At 56.3% G+C, this 23,775-nt stretch overlaps 1 protein-coding gene across 1 annotated transcript in view; it reads right to left on the bottom strand.

The window, feature by feature from the left end:
* The window catches only part of WNK2 (WNK lysine deficient protein kinase 2), a gene marked incomplete at both ends in the record, with an annotated part of 105,894 nt that overhangs the window by 68,966 nt on the left and 13,153 nt on the right, over window positions 1-23,775 (bottom strand). The gene's annotated exons all lie outside the window — the stretch shown is intronic.

The raw sequence follows: 23,775 nt of genomic DNA, 5'->3' as shown, positions 1-23,775 counted from the left end.
GGCAGAACTAACCCAGCGGCCCGAAGTTCAAAACAGGAGCAAGCCAACAGCACCACGCAGGCCCCAAGCAGGTGTGTGGGCTGGGCAGCTCGCCCAGCCCCACCGCCGCCCTACGCCCGGCCCTGCCTCACCCCTGCTGCCGCCAGCCCACGGGGCCTGGCCCTCCCCTCCCCAAACCCTCCATGGCTTCCTAGCGCCGGGCGCTCAGGACGAGCACGGCTCACAGGTCTCCACCTCTGGCCCTGGTCCAAGAGGCCCGCGAGGCGATGCCGTCCTCCTCCCGCCACGACCGTGAGAAAACAGACACTGCATTCAGCAGGAAACCGTAAGCACCCAGAACACAGGACGCAGCGTCGGAATCCAGGGAGGCAGAGGCCGGGGATCTGGGTAGATGGTGGGAGAGTTGGGACGAAAGGGACCACAGACCAAGACCCTTCCAGAAGGACAGCAGGCCACACCCCAATCTGGAGAGGAGAGCCGCTTGTAGGGTCATGACAGGAGCCCTCTGGTAGGGAGGTCCATCCCAGCCGGTGGCCGCGCCCATTGGGCCCTTCTCCCAGCAACCTCCAGCTCCGCCCTGGAGCTCAGACACTACCTACAGAGCCAATACAGAGCCAGCCTGGACCAAGCAGCAGCGCCCAGAGCCCCTCTAGTTAATGAGCCCAAAAGACCCAAGAACTTGGCACGCTCCTGTTTAAAAAGGAACCGTCCAGCCGAGCACAGGGGTACACGCCTGGGATCCCAAGACTTGGGAGGCTGAGACAGGAGGACTGCAGGTTCAAGGCCAGCCTCAGCAACTTAGTGAGACTTCATTTCAAAATTAAAAATCGAAAGGGCTGGGGCTGTAGCTCAGAGGTAGAACACCGCTGGGCTCCATCCCCAATGCCACCCCCAACACGCACACAGATAAACAGGCAAAGAGTTCTTGTAAATTAAAACTAGGTTCACCTTCCTCAAAAAGGCTTTTTTTTTTTTTTTTTTTTGCAGTACTAGTGATGGAACCCAGAAGTATTCTACCTCCAAACTCCACCCCCAGCCCTATTTTTTAAACTTTATTTTGAAACAGGGTCTCACTAAGTTGTAGAGGCCCTCACTAAGTAGCTGAGGCTGGCCTCCAACCTGTAATCCTCCTGTCTCAGCCTCCCGAATGCTGGGATTACAAGCATGTGCCACCACGCCCAGCTCAGAAAAGTTAATTTTAATGGAGATAATTAAATGGAAACATGGTCCTCTCCTTAATATGGTTATTTATCTAAGAGAATAAAAGCCAAGCCACAAGCTGAGGAAAAAAAAAAAAAACATTCTTCCTATACATCTCTGAGAAAGGACTCTGACCCTAAATCTAGAAAATTCCATAACTCAACAATAACATACAATGTGAACAGACACTTCAACAAAAAAAAAGATACAGACTGGCAGATGGCACAGAGAAGGTGCCGAGCACCCTCAGTCCCTGGGGAAATGACCACACCACCCTGAACCCTGGCCCCGTGGCCCACGTCTGCAATCCCAGTTCTTGGGAGGCTAAGACAGAAGGAGACCCTGTTTCTAAGTCAATAAATTAAAATAGGGCTGGGGGTGTGACTCAGAGGGAGAATGTGCCTGGGTTCAATCCTTAACACCAAAAAATTAAAAATTTAAAAAATCAAAATTTAAAAAAACTACTAATAATATAAAGTCAGGCGTGGTGGTACACACTTGTAATCCCAGCATTTGGGAAGCTGAGACAGGAGAATCATGGATCGTGGACAGCCTCAGCTACTTAGTAAGGGCCTTTGCAACTCTGTAAGGCCCTGTTTCAAAATAAATAATAAAAAATAAAGCTGGGCATGGTGGTGCACACTTGTAATCCCTGCGCTTGGGAGGTGGAGACAGAAGGATTGCGCAGGTTCCGAAGCCAGCCTCACTGGCGTAAGAGACCCTATTTCCAAAAAAAAAATAAATAAAATTAAAAAAAAATATATATATATATACATATATATATAATAGGTCTGGGAGTGTAGCCCGGAGGTAGAAGGGTTTCCAGGAACCCCAGTACCACCAAAACAAAAAAAGAATAAAAAATAGGGCTGGGGGTGTAACCTGAAGGTAGAGTGCTCCTGGGTTCCATTCCTAGTACCAGAAAAATAATACCAATATAATATAAAAGCACAGTGGAATACCCCTTCACACCCACCCTGAAGGGCTAATTGTGTGTGTGTGTGTGTGTGTGTGTGTGTGTGTGTGTGGTACTAGAGACGGAACCCGGGGGCATTGTACCTCTGAGCTACACCCCCAGCTCTATTTTTTTTAGTCTTTTTTTTTCATTTTATTTTAATTTTTTATTGGTGCATTATGTTCATACATCATATTGGGGTAAAAAACTTGTGTGGACATACATGTACACATCACCGATTTAACCCCTACCCAATTCCCACCCCCTTCCCTCCCCGCCCCTCCCTTCCCCCGTCCCATCCCCTCATTTAGATTGTCTTGAAACAGGGTCTGAGTTGCAGAGGGCCTCACTATGGCTGAGGCTGTCCGTGAACTGCGATCCTCCAGTCTCCGCCTCCCGAATGCTGGGATCGCAAGCGTGCCCACCACGCCCGGCTCTGACGGCTTAATTTGAAAGGCTGATCGTTGCGTCTCCTGCCCTGCTGAGATCCACAGAGCCCAGCACACACACTGCTGCTGGGAGGCGCCCTGGCCGGTTCACACCTGCCCTGCACCCAGCATCCGCTCCGAGGCCCAGCTGAGAGAAAGGGAACAGGTCTAGGAAGACAGGCACAGCCCCACCTGCAAGGACATGAAACACTGTGGCCAGGTGAACGCAAACCAAGCCGTGGTGCCCCAGCCTCGAGGGATTACAACTCCACCGTGCGAGGAAAACCCGACGCCCACAGTGCGCGGTGAACCCCAAGCACCAAGCTGAACGGAGGAAGCCAGAGAGGAGCGAGTCCAGGGCGACCCCCGACACGTGGGACTGGGAAGAGGCCGAGGATGCCCAAGGGCCAGTGGCTGCCTCTGGAGTGGAAGAAGCCAGTGCCAAGAACTTGGCCCACACCTGCGTGTGCGTTTATAAAAGCCATCAGCTTCCACACTGAAGACCTATGCCAGCTGGGCAGAATGACGCACATGAGAAACCCCAGCACTCGGGAGGCTGAGACAGGAGGACTGCAGGGTGGGAGCAGCCTCAGCAACTTAGCCAGATCCTTGGGAACTCAGCAAGACCCCTGTTTCAAAAATAAAAGGGGCCAGGCGTGGTGGCGCACGCTTGTAATCCCGGCACTCGGCACTCGGGAGGCAGAGACCGGAGGATCGCGGTTCAGACAGCCTCAGCTACCTAGTGAGGCCTCTGCAACTCAGTGAGACCCTGTTTCAAAATAAAGAATAAAAGGTGGCGCACGCTTGTAATCCTCGCGCTTGGGAGGCAGAGACAGGAGGATCGCGCAGGTTCGAAGCCAGCCGCGCGTGCTGGCTTAGGAGACCCTGTTTCCAAATAAAAAATTATAAAAAATAGGTCTGGGAGTGTAGCCCGGAGGTAGAAGGGCTTCCAGGAACCCCAGTACCACCAAAATAAAGAAAGAAAGAAAGAAATAATAAAAGGCGGGGCGTGGTGGCGCATGCTTGTAATCCCAGAGCTTGGGAGGCGGAGACAGGAGAATTGCACAGTTTCGAAGCCAGCCTCCTCTACTTAGTGAGGCTCTCAGCAACTTAGTGAGACTTGGTTTCCAAATAAAGTATAAAATAGGGCTGAGGGTATAGCCCAGAGGTAGAAAGCCCCTGGGTTCCATCCCCAGTACCACAATAAATAAATAAACAAAATAAAGAATAAAAATTAGGGCAGAGGGTATAACTCGGAGGTAGAATGCCCCTGGGTTTCATCGAAAGAAAGAAAGAAAGAAAGAAAGAAAGAAAGAAAGAAAGAAAGAAAGAAAGAAAGAAAGAAAGAAAGAAAGGGGTTGGGGGTATAGCTCAGAGACAGATTGCTTCTGGACTCAATCCCTAGTACCAAAAGAAGAAAAAAATAGCATGTGTGTTTCACTAGATGGAAGTTATATTCTAATTTCTCAAATGTAAAACAGAATAAAAGCAAAAACAAAGACCAAATAAGAGAAAAAAACAAAACAAAAGTGGAACATTCGAGGCAGAAAGAATCACCTTAGGACACGGAGCGGAACAGGGTTTCCCCAGACTGGAAGAACCACGTGGGAAAAGGGCCTGCCAAGGCCAGCTAAGGGGAAATACCAAAGGCCCCCAAGCTTGTGCCAAGGAAACTCTGGGGTCCTCAGGCCTGACAGCAAGTCCTGTGTGCAGAAGAGCGAGCCAGCCGAGAAGAACGCCTCTCTGAGGACGCTGAGTTGACGAGGCGGGGAGGCCTCCTCAAGTGCCCACTGGAAATTCTATACCCAGCTCAAAGTACAATGAGCCTGGAAGGAGACTCGGAGGTCACCTACAGCCAGAGCCACTTCTGCCAGTGTGTGTGTGTGTGTGTGTGTGTGTGTGTGTGTGTGTGTGTGACCAGGGATTGAACCAGGGCAGGGGCCTTCTACCTCTGAGCTACACCCCCAGCCCTATTTTATTTTTATTTTGGAAACAGGTTCTCGCTAGGTTGATGAGAGTCTAAGTTGCTGAGGCTGTCCTCAAATCTGCGATCCCCCTGCCTCAGCCTCCCAAGTTCTGGAACTGCAGGCATGCTCCCCCATGCCTGGCTGCTGCTTGGTCATTAAGGGTGAGTTAGTGCGTCCTCAAAGCGGCAACTGGGCCCTCCCAAGGCTTGCCCAATCACCCTACATCTTGGTCCAAGGGTCAGCCCCAAGACGAAATGACACCCTGCTGTCCGTCCTCTGCCCCCACGGCAGGTGAGTCCTCTACTGGGAGGTTCAGAAGCACCTGATCTCCCACCTCTCGGTGGAGCCGCCCCCAGGGGCCTGGGGCCGTGCAGACCTCTGCCCACCTCGATGGCCGGATCCACAAAGCCCTGCTCCCTGTTGATGGTGACAGACAGTCAGACAGTTAAAGGCAGCACCCCAAGGCGGGTCAGGACAGCAGCTGCTGGGCGGGCAGGGGCTGCTCAGCCACATGGCCAGGCGGTCAGGACAGCCCTGGTCCTGAGTCCCATCCGGCAGGCTGCTTTTGGTGCCGGCCGGCAGTCGAGGACCAGGGGTTGCTGCTGGCTCCTGCCGCACCCGGGGCCACAGTGCTGCCGGAGCAGCCCCACTGGCGGTGCTCGGACGGTAGGGCCGCCACGGTCACACTTCCTGGTCCTGGGGTGCTGCGCCCCGGCCGGAGGGGCTGTGGCCCCAAGGCCTCTCCGCTGTAGTCGCGCCATTACGTGTTGACTCCGAAAGTCCCAACCTCCCCGGGACAGGAGACAGCCAGGGTCGGCAGCCAGGGTGAGTGCGCACAGAGCCGCCTCCTCTGCGCCCCTCCTGGGCATGCCGCTGTTCCCCGGGGCCCAGCAGCCCTGTAGGCACACGCCTCAGGCCGTGCTTCCATGTGTGGGAGAGACTGGGAATGGACCCAGGGGCAATCTACTCGGAGCTACACTCCTGCCTTTCTTATATTTTATTTTATTATTTATCTATTTATTTGGTGGTACTGGGGATGGAACCCAGGGGCCTTCTACCTCCGGGCTACACTCCCAGACCTCTTTTTACATTTTTTATATTTGGAAACAGGGTCTCCTAAGCCAGTGCGCCCAGCTGGCTTTGAACCTGCGCGATCCTCCTGTCTCTGCCTCCCCAGCGCGGGGATTACAAGCGTGTGCCACCACGCCCGGCTTCTTATTTTTTATTTTCAAAACAGTGTTTTGCTAAGTTGTTAAGGCTGGCCTCATCCTGCCAGCCTCCTATCTCAGCCTCCTCTGTACCGGGATTACAGGCGCATGCCACTGTGCCGGCTCAGTCCTGAGGATGTGAACAGGGCGCACCCCGGCTGGGAGTCTGCAAGCCACTCACTGCTCTCTGGGGTCTGGAAGCCCAGGCAGGGCAAGGGTGCTGGGCGGGGGGCGGGGACAGCAAGCTGCTGGGTAAAGCTCTGTGAAGGAACCTCAGGGGACAGAGGACAGCCGAGGAAGCAGGCAAGCCAGCGACAGGGGGCGCAGGGCCGGGGCAGGGCCGCGGCTTGTGGGGCCTCTGGGAAGGCAGGAGTTCAGGCCTCCCTGGTGCCTCACGATGGGTGCCTCAGGCTGGGGCAGCAGGCCGGCTGGCCACGCTCTGGCGTTCAAGGCCTGCCCTACACCAGCATGGCCACAGAGGAGACGCCAAAGCACCCGAGACTGAAACCCTCACTGTGGGTGGAACCCGGCGTTGTCTGCTGCGCTGTCCTAGGAGTTCCCACACCACAGCAGAGCTGGCCACGTGGTTCCAACCAGTGGTGTGCGTGAGCGCGTGTGTGTGTGTGTGTATGTGCGCGCGCGCGCGTGCCCAATGCTGGGACTGAACCCAAGGATGCTTTACCACTGAGCTACACCCAGCCCTTTCATTTTTTATTTTGAAACAGCATCTCGCTAAGTCACTGAGGCTGGCCTCAATCCTGCAACCTGCCTCGGCCTCCTGAGCACTGGGATTACAGATGTGCACCACCACACCTGGCTCTATGCCCTCGTTTTAGAGAAGGCACCCTGAGCAGACAGAGGGCTTCCCACTGCCCCACATCAGAGCAGTGGAACCCGGACGTGGCCCTGAGGAGCCGCAGACAGGCGCCACGCGCCCGGCACCATCGCAGGGCAGGATGCTGCCGCCACAGGGGGCGCGGCCGAGGACGGGGCTCACTGGCGAGTCGCCAGCTGGGCACTTCCGACTCTCACTCTTCTCTGTCAAGAGTGCCAGGAGGTTTATGCTTCTCCGAGGCGGAAACTGAAACTTGTATCTGGCCCCTCACGGCTCTCGTAAGTAATACTGTTTGCTCCAAAGGGGAGGGAGGAGACAGGAGTCGGATGACTCAAGGTTTTGCTTTCTCAAAAGCCACAAGGGACTGACGTCCCCGGAGCCCCACACCCAGGGGCCCCAGTCAGCCGTACACAGACAGAGCCAGGTGCCCCACACAGGAGGACCGCCTGGGCTGCGGTGTAAGTCATTTATGTTGACTTCTAATGTGACCCCAAAGCACTAACTCATCCTGCCTTAATTACTGTAAATGACTTCTGGGTTTAGGGCAACAGTAAGTCCAGGGGTTCAGACGCCAGGAGCAGCCTGGTCCAGGCCCCTCTCCATTTCCAGCATGTGGCAGTGTTGACTTTCAGTGCTTCTGAAACGTGTCCCATGGAATCCAAACGCCACCCGTCAGCCATTTCATAAATAAATGAGCAAGGCTGCCTCTTAGAGAGGCCTTCCGCAACTCAGTGAGATCCTGTTTCAAAATAAAGGATAAAAAAATAGGGCTGGGAGGTGTAACTTAGAGGCAGAGGTAGAATAAATGTCCCTGGGTTTCATCCCCAATTCTGGAAAAAAAAAAAATTAAAAAGCTGCGTGAAGCTCTTTCCCAGTTACAGGCAGATCGTAACCATCTCGAGAGAGAAGAGCCCCGCGGCCTGCCACCTTCTGGCTCGCGCTCAGTGCCTCTAAGAACACCTTTACGGTCGCAAGCAGAGTGCACAGAAAGTCTGGACCACCGCATGGCCCCCTGCTCTCCTTCCAAGCACACAGAGGTCGCAGCCTTCATCCCTCACGCCGCATCAGGACCCGGGCAGCTGTGGCCAAGAGGCAGGCCCAGGGCATGGGACTTGAAGGCCGAGACAGAAGAGGGCTGGGGTGACAGGGGACCAGGGAGGGGGCTCAGCCCGCTCCGTCCCCCGGCCTCGCGGTGTCGCAGGGGTGTGGGGAGATGCTTGTGAGCAGCCGGCCGCTGAGGAGGGCGCAGCTACGCACAGCGCTTTCCTGGGTGTCCACAGGACCACAGCCTTCCCCGAAGGAACAGGACGGGCCCTGCCTGGGCGGTGAGGAGGGAAGCCAGCCGAGGCCACCTTCTGTGGCCAGGACAGGGCCCCGGCACTGCCCAGCGAGGCCGGAAGGTGCTGCAGGGCCCGGCTGCTTGCTTCACTGTGATCTACCTGCGTGCATGGCTGGCGAGGGGCTCGTCCTCGGAGCGCCCTGCAAGGCCCCGCCGGTGTGGCACCGGGTGGCGGGTGGAGGCCACGCAGCCGGCCAGGCCACGTCCAAGGCTCACATGGGCTCCAGCAGCCCAGCTGCCTTTCTTATGAACAAGTGTACATGCGTCGTCACCGCGCTCTCTGCTGAGGGTCCAGAACACGGGAAGGAGGATGCCTGGCCCTCACATCCTGGCTGCCCCTGCAAGGCCTGAGCTGCTCATTTACCCCTGGGGAGCCGCTGTAAACCACTGAGACCCCTCAGCCCTGCAGCCTGAACCTCAGCCCTGGAGGGTGACAGCAACACCCCTTGGGCCCATCCCTTCAACACCAGGTGGTAGCGTATGACACCCTAACCACGAAGAACTGGGTGCTGGGCAGAGCGGGGCCTGCGTGGGGCCCGGGTGCCGGTGGGGGCACCCTGTATGCCTGCATTCAGCTGATGCAGAAAGACTGGCCTCAAACCTGCACTCTTCCTGACTCAGCCTCTCAAGTACTGGGATTACTGGGCCCCGACCCATGACCATCACACCTGGCTTCCGCTCATCTTGCTGTCGCGGTTCGGACCCTCCTAGCAACACAGAAGCCCCACACTCAATGCTGCTGCCCCCCTACAGTGTACGGCCCCAAACAGCACCGCACCCGTGGCTAGTGCATGCTTGACGAGGCTGGTCCAAGCGGGGTGCGCCTTGAGCACGCACTAGGTTTCAAAGACATAGTGTCGCTTACAAAGAATTTCTTAGATATCACTGAAAATTTTACGCTGACTCCATGTTTGGCAGAAAATGTTTGGGATAATATAATTAAAACTAATTCCACCTGGTCTTTTTATGCTTTTAATGTGGCTGTTAAGCTGAAAATTATACATGTGGTTCACATTCCACTTCTAGAGGATGGCCTACCTTGGAGCACTGGCGCTAAGCAGCAGAGCAGAAGCTGGGCAAAACGTCAACCCCCTAACAGGTCTGGGGAGTCAAAAACCAGAGACCACAGTCTATCAAAGAAGAGCGGCCTAGGGAGCACGCGGGCCTTCAGATCAAATCTTACAGAAAACCTAAGCACTAGGAGACGAGGTTAAAAGAGAGCAAAGCAGTCCTCGGAAAGGTGAAGCACAGCTGCGCGTCAGCTCAGTTCCAGACAAGACTAGGATGACCTGCTCTTATTCTAACTCCTAGAAACAAACGTAAACCTCTATAGAAAAATAAAATCACCTAGTCTCAAACATCTTAATAAGTTTTAAACATATGAGTAAAAAATGACCAAGCAGACAAGGAGATGAGACCAAATGGCAAAAACCTAAGAAGAAAAAAACACCCAATAACAACAAATTCCTAGATGATTCAATTATGATGGTTATCAAACACTGACATTTAAATAATTAGAATGAATACGGTCAAAAGAATAGATAGCTGTCAGGTGTGATGACACATGCCTGTTATTCTAATACTCGGGAGGCTGAGACAGGAGGATCGCAGACTCAAGCACAGCCTCAGCAATGCAGCAAGACCCTCAACAACCTAGCAAGACCCTGTTTCTGAACAACAACAACAAGGACTGGACGTCGCTCAGAGGTAGAATGCCCCTGGGTTCAATCCCCAGTACCCTCTCAAAAAAGAAAGAAAAGAGATAGCAAGAAGAATTATTTCACCAGAACTGAAATCTATGAAGTAAAAGATTGAAATGGAAATTCAGAACTAAAAACTAAAATTAAAAACTAGGTATAATGCCGGGCATGGTGGCCCACGCTTATAATCCCCGCGCTTGGGAGGCGGAGACAGGAGGATGGCGCAGGTTCGAAGCCGGCCGCGCTGGCTTAAGAGACCCTGTTTCCAAATAAAGTATAAAATAGGTTGGGAGTGTAGCCCGGAGGTAGAAGGGTTTCCAGGAACCCCAGTACCACCAAAAAAAAAAAAAAAAAAGAAAGGAAAAGAAAAGAAAATTAGGTATATAGGTGTATTATCAGAGTACACATAGTTGAAGATTAGCAAACTGAAAGATAGGCCATAAAAAATACCCAGCTTGAAACACAAACTAATGAATACATAAAAGATAGTAAGAGTCTTATAGAGGACAGTGGGGAAAGTTCTACCTGTGTGTAAAAAGAGATCTGGAAAAAGAGGGTATAAATAATGTTAGCAAAGCAATACACACACACACACACACACACACACACACACACACACACACACACACACATTTATGCATGTGTGTATACATACATCAGTGTGTGTGTGTGTGTGTGTGCGTGTGTGTGTGTGTGTGTGTGTGTGTGTGTGTGTGTGTATGGTGTATGGTGTAATGGGAATTGAACTCAGGGGCATTCTACCTCCAAGCTACATCCCCACAGCCCCAGCCCTTTTCATGTTTTGTTTTGAAATAGGGCCTCCCTAGGTTACTGAGAATCTTGCAAAGTTATCGAGGCTGTCCTCAAACGTACAATCCTCTGTCTCAGCCTCCCAAATACTGGGATTACAGGTATGTACCGTACCACCACACTGACTCCAAAGCAATATTAAAAAAATAATTCCCTACCAGGTATGGTGGCACAAACCTGTAATCCCAGCCCTTGGGAGGCTGAGACAGGAGGATCATAGAATCAAGCAACTTAACAAGACCCTGTTTCAAAATAAAAAGGGTCTGGACTGTAGCTCAGAGGTAAAATTTCCCTGGATTCAATTCCTAGTATCAAAAATAAATAAATAAAAACTCGCAAGCTGGGCACGGTGGCACACGCTTGTAATTCTAGCATTGGGGGGGAGGCGGAGACCAGAGGATCCCAGTTCGTGGACAGCCTCGGCTACTTAGCGAAGCCCTTCGCATCTCAGTGAGACCCTGTTTCAAAAACTAAAAAAACTAGCCGGGCGTGGTGGCACACGCTTGTAAACCCAGCATTTGGGAGGTGGAGACCAGAAGATCGCGGTTCACAGACAGCCTCAGCTACTAACAAGGCCCTTCGCAACTCAGTGAGACCCTATTTCAAAAATAAAAAGGCTAAAAAAATAGGTCCGTGGGTGTAGCTCGAAGGCAGAGTGCCCCTGGGGTTCCATCCCCAGTACCATAATAATAATAATAATAATAATAATAATAATAATAATAAATAATTTAAAAATAAAAACAAAAAGTCCCCATTACTAAAACTAACGAAAGATATCTATAGATTTAAAAAATACTACAAACCCCAAGTAGATTAAATACAAAGAAAACCATACCTGGACATGTTACAACTAAAAGTTCTGTGAAACTGAACACAAAGCCAGAATCTTAAAAGCAGCCAGAGGACGGGGCAACATACTGCCTTCAAAGGAACACCAAGTAGACTGGCCGCTGACTTCAATAGAAAGCTCAGAAAAATACTACGGAGCGTTGCATGCTTATGCACGCCTATAATCCTGGGACTTGGGAGGCTGAGGCAGGAGGATTGCAGGTTCAAGGCCAGCCTTGGCAACTTAGCAAGACCCTGTTTCAAAATAAAAAATAGGGCCGGGCGTGGTGGCGCACGCTTGTAATCCCCGCGCTTGGGAGGCGGAGACAGGAGGATCGCGCAGGTTCGAAGCCAGCCGCGCGCGCTGGCTTAGGAGACCCTGTTTCTAAATAAAAATATAAAAATAGGTCTGGGAGTGTAGCCCAGAGGTAGAAGGGCTTCCAGGAACCCCAGTACCACCAAAAAATAAAAAATAAAAAAAAATAAAAAAATAAAAAATAAAAAATAGGCCGGGCGTGGTGGCACACGCTTGTAATCCCCACGCTTGGGAGGCAGAGACAGGAGAATCATGCAGGTTTGAAGCCAGCCGTGCGCGCTGGCTTAGGAGACCCTGTTTCCAAATAAAAATGTAAAAAATGGGTCTGGGAGTGTAGCCCAGAGGTAGAAGGGCTTCCAGGAACCCCAGTACCACCAAATTTTATACATATAAGAAGGCCTGAGAAAGTAGCTTAGAAATAGATGTCCCTGAGTTCAACCTCCAGCACCAAAATAAAATAAAATAAAATAAAAGCTGGGTACTGTGGCTTACGCTTGTAATCCCAGTACTTGGGAGGCTGCGACAGGAGGATGAAGGGTTCAAGGCCAATCTCAGCAACTTACTGAGACTCTGTTTCAAAACTTTAAAATATTAAAAGGAGCCGGGCATGGTGGCAGATACTTATAATCCCAGCACTTGGGAGTCTGAGATAGGAGGACTGCAAGTTTGCAGCTAGCCTCAGCTACTTAGTGAGGCCCTCCACAACCTAGTGAGAACCTGTTTTAAAATAGAGAATAAGAAATAGGACTAGGGGTGTAGCTCAGAGGTAGAATAGCCCTGGGTTCAGTCCTCAGTACTGAAAAAAAAAAAAAATTAAAGGGGCTGAGGGTGTATATAGCACAGAGGGAGAATACCCCTGGGTTGTTCAATCACAAGCAGAGTTAAGAAATACATACATACACACAGTGAAAAAATAAAGCAAGCAGGCGATGGGAAGGACAAAGGCTTGGCTATTCTCACACTGTCTATATGAAAGGACAATAACGTCACGTGGTGTATAGAACAGATGGAGGATTAAGTTTCCTACCACACAACAAAAAGCGTGAAGGACGGAGCAGGCAGAGTCCATGTGTCCTGCGACGTCATCACCCAGGGCCTGGCAGATGTGCTAGTTCACATCAAACTTTAGTAAGTCAAGGACGCACGTTGTAATCTCCAACTGCTCTGAAAACGTCGCGAAAGAATGCACAACACGCTTTCTTTTTTTCTTCTTCTTTTGGTGGTACTGGGGTTCCTGGAAGCCCTTCTACCTCCGGGCTACACTCCCAGTCCTATTTTATATTTTTGAAACAGGGTTTCTTATGCCAGCGAGGCTGGCTTTGAACCTGCGCGATCCTCCTGTCTCCGCCTCCCAAGTGCAGGGATTACAAGCGTGCCCACCACGCCCAGCTCACAACACACTTTCTAAGTGGAAACTTGAAATGCCCGAAGCCCAGGGTCCGAGAGGGCTCGTTTCATCCAGAGCAGATACATCTGCAAACACAGCGGGGCCGCGGGGCTGTGCAGGTCTGAGGCCATTCCCCACAGCCCCGGCCACTGTGGTCACCCCCAAGAGGGCAGCACCGGCACCCTTCCCAAGAACAGAAGAGGCTCGTGGCACAGCACTCAGCACCCAGCACTCTCCCTGAAAGGACGCGTTAGGGACAGCTGATGCCGGAGCCACCTCCACGCTCCAAGAGCCTGGGCTGGTGCCCTCCCTGTGAGGTGCTTCTCCACCGCCCCCCAGGTGGGGAGGTTCCACAGAGGGTGGGGTGTCTGTCAGGCAGAGGCCAGCCTCTCCAGAACAGCGGGATGCGGGTCACAGCGGGAACAGGCGAACAATAGGGTGAACGAGTGAGCGGGTCAGTGGGCTCCCTGGGAATTAATGACTGGGGAGACAGAGTGGCAAGGCCGAGGCAGGAGTAAGGCCGGGTCACAGACGATGAGTGGGGGAGCGGGGGAGACGATGAGTGGGGGAGCGGGGGAGACCCGCGGACGAAGGAGATGACAATGCGTGAGGGCGTACCGTGTGAGCGAGGAGGAGTCAGTGAATGGACGTGTGACGGACGAGAGCACGATGAGCCAGTGAGTGGTGAGCGGGTGACCGCAGGCAAAGGGGGTGAGGAAGAGAGACCAGGAGCAAATGGGCGAGCGAGTGGGTCAGGGATGGGGGGCGCCTGAGCGAGCCCATGAGCCCTGGGGGCCACCACCTGCGCGGAGCTATCCTCCGCAGTAAGGCCACCCAAGCCTACAGATTTCCCCAACACCAGGAATCCCAGGGTGTTCCACACGAAGGTGCCGGGAGGGAGGCCTGGGGGCGGCCTGCATCTCCTCAGGCCATCCTGTCCCACGCCTGGCAGGCGAGCCAGTGGGCGCAGGGACCAGCACGCCCCACCCTCGGCCAGATCCAGCCTCTTCCAAGAGCCTGGCACGACTAGGATGCCAAAGCCTGCCCAGCCCCCGTCAAGGCCCCTGTGGACCCTGTGCCACCCGGGAGGGAGCTGGCCCCACACCAGCACATGCTAACCCAAAAATGCCACTTCCGGCAGAAAGAACCTCTTCTGATGGGGCTCCAGGACAAGGACGCACATCCCAGCAGCCTGCGCTCACCTGGTAGTGGCACCTTGGGCTCCTCTGGGGAGAGCCATCCAAGACCGCGCTGCTTGTACAAGCGTCTGAGCGTCATCACGGCGGGGCTGTGTAACAGCAAGAAAAGGTGGGGGAGGGTCCCCAGCAGTGCCGGAGGCCTGGACAGGCCGTGGACACTGAGGTGCGCTGTGGGCAGAGCCGGGCGCTTTCCACACCCAAACCCCACCTGAGGGTGAGCTGCCTGCGGGCGAGGACGGGGCCCCTGTTCCCCGGGGCTTTTCTCCTTCCTCTCTTTCCTGAATTCTTTGCAATCTGCTGAACTCGGTGAAACCCAGAGCCGCCGGCGCCTGGCAAGCCGCCAGCATGCATCCTCCGGGGCCGCGCAGGCGCCTGACCGGCCAGGACCACAGAACACTAGCCAGTGTCCGCGGGCAGGCGGCGAGAGGCTGTTTGCGTTTCCACGGCGAGGTTACCATGGAGTTTAATTCCTCAAGTACTCCCTCTGGCATCTGCTCTATAAATGGCTTCGGCTTCGCACCAATACGCTCACTAGAGACAGAATAACCAATTCCGTAAAAGTCAAAGCCTGCACGCTTCCCCCCGGCGTCCACTACCTGCCGCCTCCTGCGGCTGCTCCAGGGGCCACTGAAGAGCCTGCCCTGTAATCACCGCAGCCTTGGGCGGGGCCTGGACAGCAGCAGCCACATGCCCCCCGGGGAGGTCCGTCTCCTGCCAGGGGCGGGGGTGGCAGACCCGGGTACTTAAGGGCAGGTGGGAGGTGTGTCTGGCACCTCTGCTTCCCGGTGTGTTGGGGATGCCCCTGGATAACCCGGCCTGGGAAGCCCTAGGCACTGCTGGGCGGGTGCCTAGGGCTTCCCAGGCCGGGTTATCCAGGGGCAGGAGTGGGCTCTGAGCAGCTCCGTGGCCCCTGCAAGACAGGAGTCAGCACCCTGCACAGACGAGGCAAAGGGGAGGGTGAGGGCCTCCTTTCCAGAGTGCAGCACCGCCCTCCCTGGACATGGGGCTCACTGCCCCGCACCCCACCCTGCCCCAAGGAAAAGCCAGGCGGGAGGCAAGTCGGCCTTAGGGAAACAGCTGTTGCCCAGGCCCGACGCCAGACACCTCTGAGAGACCACCGTTCCTCCCGGCCCTGCTGCAGGAGGACGCAGGGGTGCTGTGGCCAGCACTTAGGCAGCTGCACACCCCGGGCCTCGGCAGGCATCCCCTGGCCACCCGGGCCATGAACACCCAGTCCCTGAAGGTGACTCAGAAGCGCCAGGCCGCACCCCTCCCTCCTGGTCATCCACTGAACCCCACCACCAGCCCTGAGGAGTGGCCCCAGGTAGGGGGGAACACAGACTGTGCCCGTGGCAGCCGTGAGCAGGCGACACCAGAGAAGCCTGGGGCCTGTGTGCCGTGCCGTGGGGACACCTGCACACCAGCCTCCTCCTCTAGAATATGGGTCGTGGGCAGAGTTACAGCCCGCCGCTCAGCCTGGTCCACCGTCACTGCACAGCCATGGTTCACCAGCCCACCCCTGCCTAGAGCTGCCCAGGGCCTCTGGCACCACGGGGCTTGAGACCCACCACCAGAAAGCACCGGCGTCCTATCGGAGCCCGCGCATCCACGGGTACCACGGAAAAGGGCCCCAGGCGAGGCCGCTCCAGCTGACCAGCTCTGTGTCACTGTAAGAGGAAAAGTCAACACCAAAGATAAAGTACGATCCGTCGCAGCGCCAAAAATACCTCCCCGCAGGACTGCGGCCGCAGCAGCAATGGTTGCCAAGGAGATGGGGCTCCAGCCAGAGCCAGGGAGGGCCAGGGGGCTGGCTGGTGGGTGGGGGCAGAGGTCAGAGGGGATAGTGCGGAGGGGGGCACAGAGGAGCCAGCCTGAGCCAGGGGGCAGGCGGGTGTGGGGCAGGTGACCCAGGCCCTAGGCCCTGTCTACAGGCAACTGCCCTTGAGAGCTGGGGCTCTGCCAGCCCAGCCTCACGGCTGACTGGGGATACAGCGGCCATCTGCTCAGGGACAGGTCTGTGCTGAGCCTGGGAAGGGGAGGTCCCGCAAGGCCACACCTCCTGGTCTGGGAAAAGCTGGTCTGCTTGTCTCCCAGGGCGCAGGAGAGGCAGCCCACCGGGACCCCGCCCCCACCTGTCAGAGTTTGCTTCACACCCCGGCCAAAGCCCAGCACAGGGTCCCCTGCACCCCACCCGCCCTTCCTGACCCAGCCAGAGCCCAGCCGGGGTTCCCCGCACCCACCCCGCTGGCCTCCTGACTCCGGGTGGCGCAGACCTTCCCGCAGTCTTCTCACTGGCCTCAGGAGCATGCCAGCCCATGCTCCGGGCACCGCCCATGGCCCAACCTCACCTTTCTCACCTGCCTCTGGGGGCTCGGAGCTGGCTCCTGTGGCCACCCCACACCAGGCCCCGCAGTTGGCTGGAAAAATGGAGCTTCACGTACAGAATGGAGCCTGAGTCTCCAGAGCCCAGCCCCAGGAGCTCCTGCCTCCAATCCGAGCCAGGCGCTGCCTCAGACACTGAGCCCCGGCCCTCGGAAGCCACCCTGCCCAGGCGCCACAGCGAGCAGCTGTGTGCTCCATCGTACAAGGCCAAGAGGGCCTTGACTTCCGTCTCTACTTTTCCGAGTGCCCAGCTGGGGAGGGGGAGCGGGTCCCCTGACTTCTGCCTCTCCCGCTCTAGAGTGCTGTGTTTCTATGCCTTCCCCAAGAGCCTTCTACCCCTGACCAGGAAGACCTGGCCCGCCTCTCCAGCGCACAGCAGAACACTTCCAAAGCGGTCGGCCATCCCAACACCCATCCCAGCGTGCGTCCTAAGCCACACGGCTCCAGACCTTCCCCTGCTGGGCCTCTGTCCGCAGCCTGCAGGCTGTCCTGCCTTCCCCACTGCACAGTGGCCTTCCAGACGCACACTCAGCTCTCCGGGCCAGAGTGAGGGGCCGCTTACCTAGGACAAGTGCGCTGGGGGGAAGCCCAAGCCCAAGGGGCCGCACTCTGCTCCTCCCAGCCGCCTCCGACACGGGGGCTCGAAGTGCCCTCACCCTAACTCCCCCAGGCACACACCCCCTCCTGACTCTGCCCTCCAGGCCCCCAAAAACCAGGACCGCTGGGATGGCATGGGACATACCCAGGGAGTCCCAGGACAACGCCCCCACCTCAGGGTCCTTACCTCCCACAGGGCAGAGGCCCCTTCCCTGCACGAGGTCTCAAGGACAGGCTGCCTCCCTTGCTCACCCCCAGCCCCTCCACACTGCCTTCGCCGGGCACCTCTCCACGCAGCCCCTGACCACGCACCTCTCCCTGGGCCAAACACTCGGCGGCCAGGCCCCTCAGGTCCTAATTCAAGTCTAGTCGAAGACAGCACAGGCTCCAGCCTGGTGAGACCGCGGCCCCCGTGAAGCCCCAACCCCTCCAGCAGGGGCATCGCCACCCCATGGCCAGGCTCGAGGGTGCCCATGCGGACAGAAACCCCAAAGGGCCCTGTCCCCAACCCCAACAGCCGCCACTGGGAGGCCAGCTCCACAAAGGTCATCAAACGTGGTCCTGTGGGCAAAGCCGTTTCGGCCCAGGGCACCCGTGAGGAACTCCCGCAGCTCAAGGGCAGCCTAGCCTGCTCCCACGAGCTGCCCTACCATGTGCAGCAGACAGGACCTCCCTGTGCCTGGGTGTCCCCAAGCCCCCAGGGAACGCTGCTGACAGCCGCTCAACTGTGGAGGTCTTGCCCACCGCAATGACCATTAATCACTCCGGACCCTGGAGTCCAGCCTCCAGCAAGAACCATACCAGCACCACCCGCCAGGCCCTCCACTACACATGCCTGCCCTCCCAAGGCCAGTGTCCTGGGCCCAGGGGACAAGGGGCCCCTCCACAAGCCCCCTCGAGGGGCTCTCCACAGGCACACAGGGTCCGCAGGACAGCCTAGCTGGCAGGGCCGGGACTGCCCCATCTCCCCTTCCTCCCTGCGCCTGGGGGCACAGCTGCATGCCAGGAGGAGTCGGAAGGAAAACAGCCTGCTGAGACCTCACCGCTCGACCTGGCGCCTGCGGCTCAGCCCCGCCAGGCCCCACACAGGCCAGCACAAAGGGCCACCTGAAAACCCATCTCTCCTGCTGGCCCCGGAAGCAGCTGGCAGGGCTGGGATGCCGCAGTGTCACCACCTCACCGCCCTGGAGACAGGGTGGCCTTTGTCTTCCTATCACTGCTGGCATCAAATATTTACAGAGGCTGACAGGCCGCTCAGACGCCAGAGGGGGAGGCGCAGGTGAGCCAGCTAGGTAGGAGGCTGCCCAAGGAGGTGAGGCTCCTTCCCACGAGGTGGTGCAGAACTCCACATCCCACCAGGGCAGGGCGGGGCCAGCCAGAGACCCTGGCCCTGTTGCCCTGAGATGGCCCCAGCGGGTGAGCAGAGGCCAGCCTCCATGCTCAGCCTCCTGGGAGCACAGAAGTGAGTGCCCAGCCCACAGGAGCCCAGAGCCCCAGGACAGGGAGAGGAGCCCAGCGCAGCCCAGGGAGAGCTCCGGCAGCATGCCTGCCCTACACAGGCCAGGGCCCAGGGCACCGAGGCCCACAGCATGCCAGGGGCAACTGGAATGTCCTGTCCACGCCCACCCAGGGCAGGCCCAAGAGGACAGAGGCCTGGAGCAACCGTGTCCTCGCTCAGAAACAGGGTCTCATTGAGTTGCAAAGGGCCTCACTAAGTAGTAGCTGAGGCTGTCAGTGAATCCCGATCCTTCCAGTCTCAACCTCCTGGATGTTGGGATTACCTGGCTGCAAAGGCCGTTTAGCCAGATGGCACATGGCGCCGGCAGCCCCAGCTGCTGGCCCCAACACCATCTCTGGGTCCAGGAGGCCACAGGCATGGCGGGCAGAATGAGCCTTCGGCTCTGAGACATCGGGGCAGGGACTTGTCCCCGTAGCCCGCACTGTCTACATGGTCCCCATGAGACCATCTATGGGTACAGCATGGCCTACTGCTGGGGGCCAGGGGCTAAGATGGGCAGCGCCCCCCGCTCCCCACCACTCTCACAGGGACGGCACACTAGGCAGAGGCCACCCAGCCACGGAAAGGAGGACCGGGCCAGGCCTGTCTCCAAACACCGATGACACGGGCAAAGGCGGCCCTGCATGGAGTGGGAGGCAGATCCAGCCAGGCCCAGGGCTCAAGCTGCTGGCCACACCCCCTCTGCCTCTGTCACCTCCGGGGCTCTTTGAGCAGCAGTGGGGACCTCGCCCAGCAAGGGCCTGACGGCTCTGAGGTAGGGGCGGGGGACAAGCACAGGCGTCCGGGACCCTACCACGGTGTTCCCGGCTGAAGGGGGCGGGGACCTGCTCCTCCTCGCTCTCCACCTCGCCATGCTCCCTCCAGGGATGCCAGCCTACAATCTTGCTCAAGCCTGTTCTGTTCTGGGTGGTCTGTTTTTTGGTACAGGGCATGTTGGAACCCAGGGCATCCGTACCTCAAAGCTACATCCCTAGCCCTTTTGATTTTGAAACAGGGTCTCACCCAGGCGTGGGGTCGACACCTGTAATCCCAGTGCTTGGGAGGCTGAAACAGGAAGAGGGTGTACCTTGGCAAGGACAGAGACTCTGAGATTCTGTTTCAAAATAAAGAATAAAGCCTCGCGTGGTGGCGCACGCTTGTAATCCCCGCACGTGGGAGGCGGAGACAGGAGGATCGCGCAAGTTCGAAGCCAGCCGCGCTGGCTTAAGAGACCCTGTTTCCAAATAAAAATATAAAATAGATCTGAGAGTGTAGCCCGGAGGTAGAAGGGTTACATCCCCAGTACCACCAAAATAAATAAATAAATAAATAAATAAAAAGGGCTGGAAGTATAGCTTCCAGGTAGAACACCCCAGGTTCCAATCTCTAGAAAAGGAAGGAAGGGGAAGGGGAAAGGAGGGGGAGGCAGGCAAGCTTGTGAATTTGCTGAGGGTGTCACTAAGTTGCTGAGGCTGGCCTCTACCCTGTGATCTTCCTGTCTCAGCCTCCCAAGTACTAGGATTACAGGCAGGTGCCACCCTGCCAAGCTTCAAGCCTCGTAAAGAGAATAAATTCCCAGACCTGTCTGGACAGATGTCAGCGGACCTGCTGGCAAGATGGCTTTGTGATGTGAAGACACAGGACAGCTCCCAGGGTAGCCCTGGGCTCCGAGAGCCTAAGCTTCCTCCTCTATGATGGGCCCACGTTAGCAGGTGGGTGCACACTGCAGACACTCCCCACCCCCCGGAGGCTTGAGAAAGCCACAGAGCCCCCACAGGGACACGTGGTGATGGTCCCTCTGCCAAAGTCTTCCAGCCAGCAGCTCAGAGCACCCAGGGACACAGTCCTGGCAGCGCCAACAGGTGAGCTTGAAACAGCTGAGCCCGAGGTTAAGGCTGGAACCAGGACAGCCTCCTCAGGCTGGCTGTGGCCCTGCACCAGTGGGGCTGGCCACTGCACACGGCCTGCGCTCCCTCAGAAAGGGCCAATGAGTGTGGTGGCACACTCGTCATGCTAGTACTCGGGAGGTTGAGATGGAAGCACTGCGGGTTCGAGGTCAGCCTCAGCAACTTAGCGAGCGCACACAGGACTAGCCCAGCTGTTTCTGGCCCTGCAGGGGCGGGCGGCTCACCTCTGCCACCAGCACGCACCACACCTCTGCAGCCCTGGCACCAGACAGGCACAGACTGGCGTGGCGGGACGGATGTCAGACAGGCCCACACAGGGTCCCCGATGGGAAGAGACCGCGCCCTCAGAAGACAGAGCAGAACAGTTAAAACACAACAATAAAAAGCGGACGGCTGGCGAGTTTGACCCGGGATTCAAATGACGACAGGCAACTGGGAAGAACAGCCCGGCGCCGACACGCCGACGGGACTTCACCGCTCGTCCTGAGCGCAGCGCTGTGTCCTCGTCCTGTCGGGAGAGCCTGCTCCGGGACTCGGGGACAGAGGAACGGTCAGAACTGGCGTGACCACGATGGAGACGTGGTGAGGCAGACACAGCCAGCAACTCTGGCTGCTCCGTCGGGCTAAGTTTTTCAAAATAAAAACACTGGGGAAAGCCAGGGGGTGGCACGTGCCTATAACCCAGTACTTGGGAAGCGGAGACAGGAAGATTGCAGGTTCAAGACCCTGCTTCAAAATAAATAATAAAAATAGGGCTGGGGGTGTAGCTCAGAGGTAGAATGCCCCTGGGTTCCATCCCCAGTACTGAAAAAATAATTAATTAATTAATATAGCCAGGGGTGCCGGGCATGGTGGCCCACACTTGTAATCCCCACACTTGGGAGGCAGAGACAAGAGAATCGTGCAGGTTCGAAGCCAGTCTTGCTGGCTTAAGAGACCCTGTTTCCAAATAAAATATAAAATAGGTCTGGGAGTGTAGCCCAGTGGTAGAAGGGTTTCATCCCCAGTACCACCAATATAGCCAGGTGTGGTGGCACACACTTACAATCCCAACATTCAAGAGGCTGAGACAGGAGGATCATGGTTTGCGGCCAGCCTCAGCTACTTAGCGAGGCCCTTTGCAACTCAGTGAGACCCTGTTTCAAAATAAAGAATAGAAAATAGAGCTGGTGAGCCGGGCGTGGTGGCGCACGCTTATAATCCCAGCATTCGAGAGGCTGAGACAGGAGGATCACGGTTCACAGACAGCCTCAGCTACTTAGTGAGGCCCTCTGCAACTTAGTGAGACTCTGTTTCAAAATAAAGAATAAAAAATAGGACAGGGGGTGTAGCTTGAGGTCGAATGTCCCTGAGTTCCATCCCCAGAACCCCCCCACCAAAAAAAGAAAATAGGGCTGGTGAGCTGGGCGTGGTGGCCCACACTCGTAATCCCCACGCTTGGGAGGCTGAGACAGGAGGATCGCGCAGGTTTGAAGCCAGCCTCAGCTACTTAATGAAGCTCTGAGCAACTTATCGAGACCCTGTTTCCAAATAAAAATATAAAATAGGTCTGGGAGTATACCTGGAGGTAGAATGGCCCTGGGTTCCATCTCCAGTACCCCGTCCCCAAAAAAGGAAAGAAAATAGGGCTGGGGGTGTAGCTCAGAGGTAGGATGCCCCTGAGTTCCATCCCCAGTAAAACACACACACACACACACACACACACACACACACACACACACACATGCTGGGCGTGTAGCTCAGAGGTAGGATGCCCCTGAGTTCCATCCCCAGTAAAACACACACACACACACACACACACACACACACACACACACACACACACACATGCTGGGGGTGTAGCTCAGAGGTAGGATGCCCCTGAGTTCCATCCCCAGTAAAACACACACACACACACACACACACACACACACACACACACACACATGCTGGGCGTGTAGCTCAGAGGTAGGATGCCCCTGAGTTCCATCCCCAGTAAAACACACACACACACACACACACACACACACACACATGCTGGGGGTGTAGCTCAGAGGTAGGATGCCCCTGAGTTCCATCCCCAGTAAAACACACACACACACACACACACACACACACACACATGCTGGGCGTGTAGCTCAGAGGTAGGATGCCCCTGAGTTCCATCCCCAGTAAAACACACACACACACACACACACACACACACACACATGCTGGGCGTGTAGCTCAGAGGTAGGATGCCCCTGAGTTCCATCCCCAGTAAAACACACACACACACACACACACACACACACACACACACACACACACACAGTTTTGGGGTATGCAACCTGAGGGAGGAGTTATCCAAGGAGGGACACTGGAGGGAGGAGGGAGCTTGCTCGGGGCAGGGGCGGTGGGGGCAGAGCCGAGAGCAGGCCACCCAGGAGGGAAGGGCCAAGCCGGGGCTCCGGGGGCTCCGGGCGAGGGCGGGAGGAACACCAGGCACACCCACCGTGCTGTCTGGGCGGCAGGCGCAGGCAGAGGCGGGCTCCTTTGCACATGGACAGCAAGTCCAGAGGAAGGAGTTATCCAAGACAGACACAGCAGGCCACCCACGCCCGCAGCCTGCCACCCCTTCTTTTTTTGTGGTGCTGGGGATGAAACCCAGGAGCATTCTTCCTCGGAGCTACACCCCCAGCCCTACTTTTATTCCTTATTGTGAAACAGGGTCTCACTGAGTTGCAGAGGGCCTCACTAAGTAGCTGAGGCTGTCCGCGACCCGCGAACCTCCTGTCTCAGCCTCCCAAATGCTGGGATTACAAGAGTGCGCCACCACGCCTGGCTTCTGCCACCCCTCTACCAGCAGGAACCACAGTGCCCAGCGCAGATGAGAACCAGCTATCCCAGCAGAGCTGTCCCGGATACCCCGCAGCTGGGAAGGCCACAGGCTCCTGCTCTGACTACAGACCTAGGGCCGCTGGAAAATTCCTTCCTTTATGGAATGACATATGGACGGGGGTGCTGGAGAAATGGGCCTTTGGCCGCTGGGTTCCTACCTAACCAACTGCTCACCTGCACCCTGCCTCTGGTTTGGTCGGTGCCTGAGGCTGCGGCTGCCATGAGGCATCAAGCAAGACTGGGGACACACCGTCCACACAGGTAAGGAGAGTTTAAGAGAGAGAGGAAGAGACGGGCATTGCTGTGCAGCCTCCAGGGTCCTCGAGATTTGTGGCATCAAAGGCTGGCACCGCTCAGCAC

The sequence above is a fragment of the Muscardinus avellanarius genome (genome assembly GCF_963383645.1).
Source record: "Muscardinus avellanarius genome assembly, chromosome: 13".
In the NCBI taxonomy this organism is placed as follows: Eukaryota; Metazoa; Chordata; class Mammalia; order Rodentia; family Gliridae; genus Muscardinus; species Muscardinus avellanarius.
Note: the sequence above shows the minus strand (reverse complement) of the source record. Positions and strands in the feature narration are given on the sequence as shown.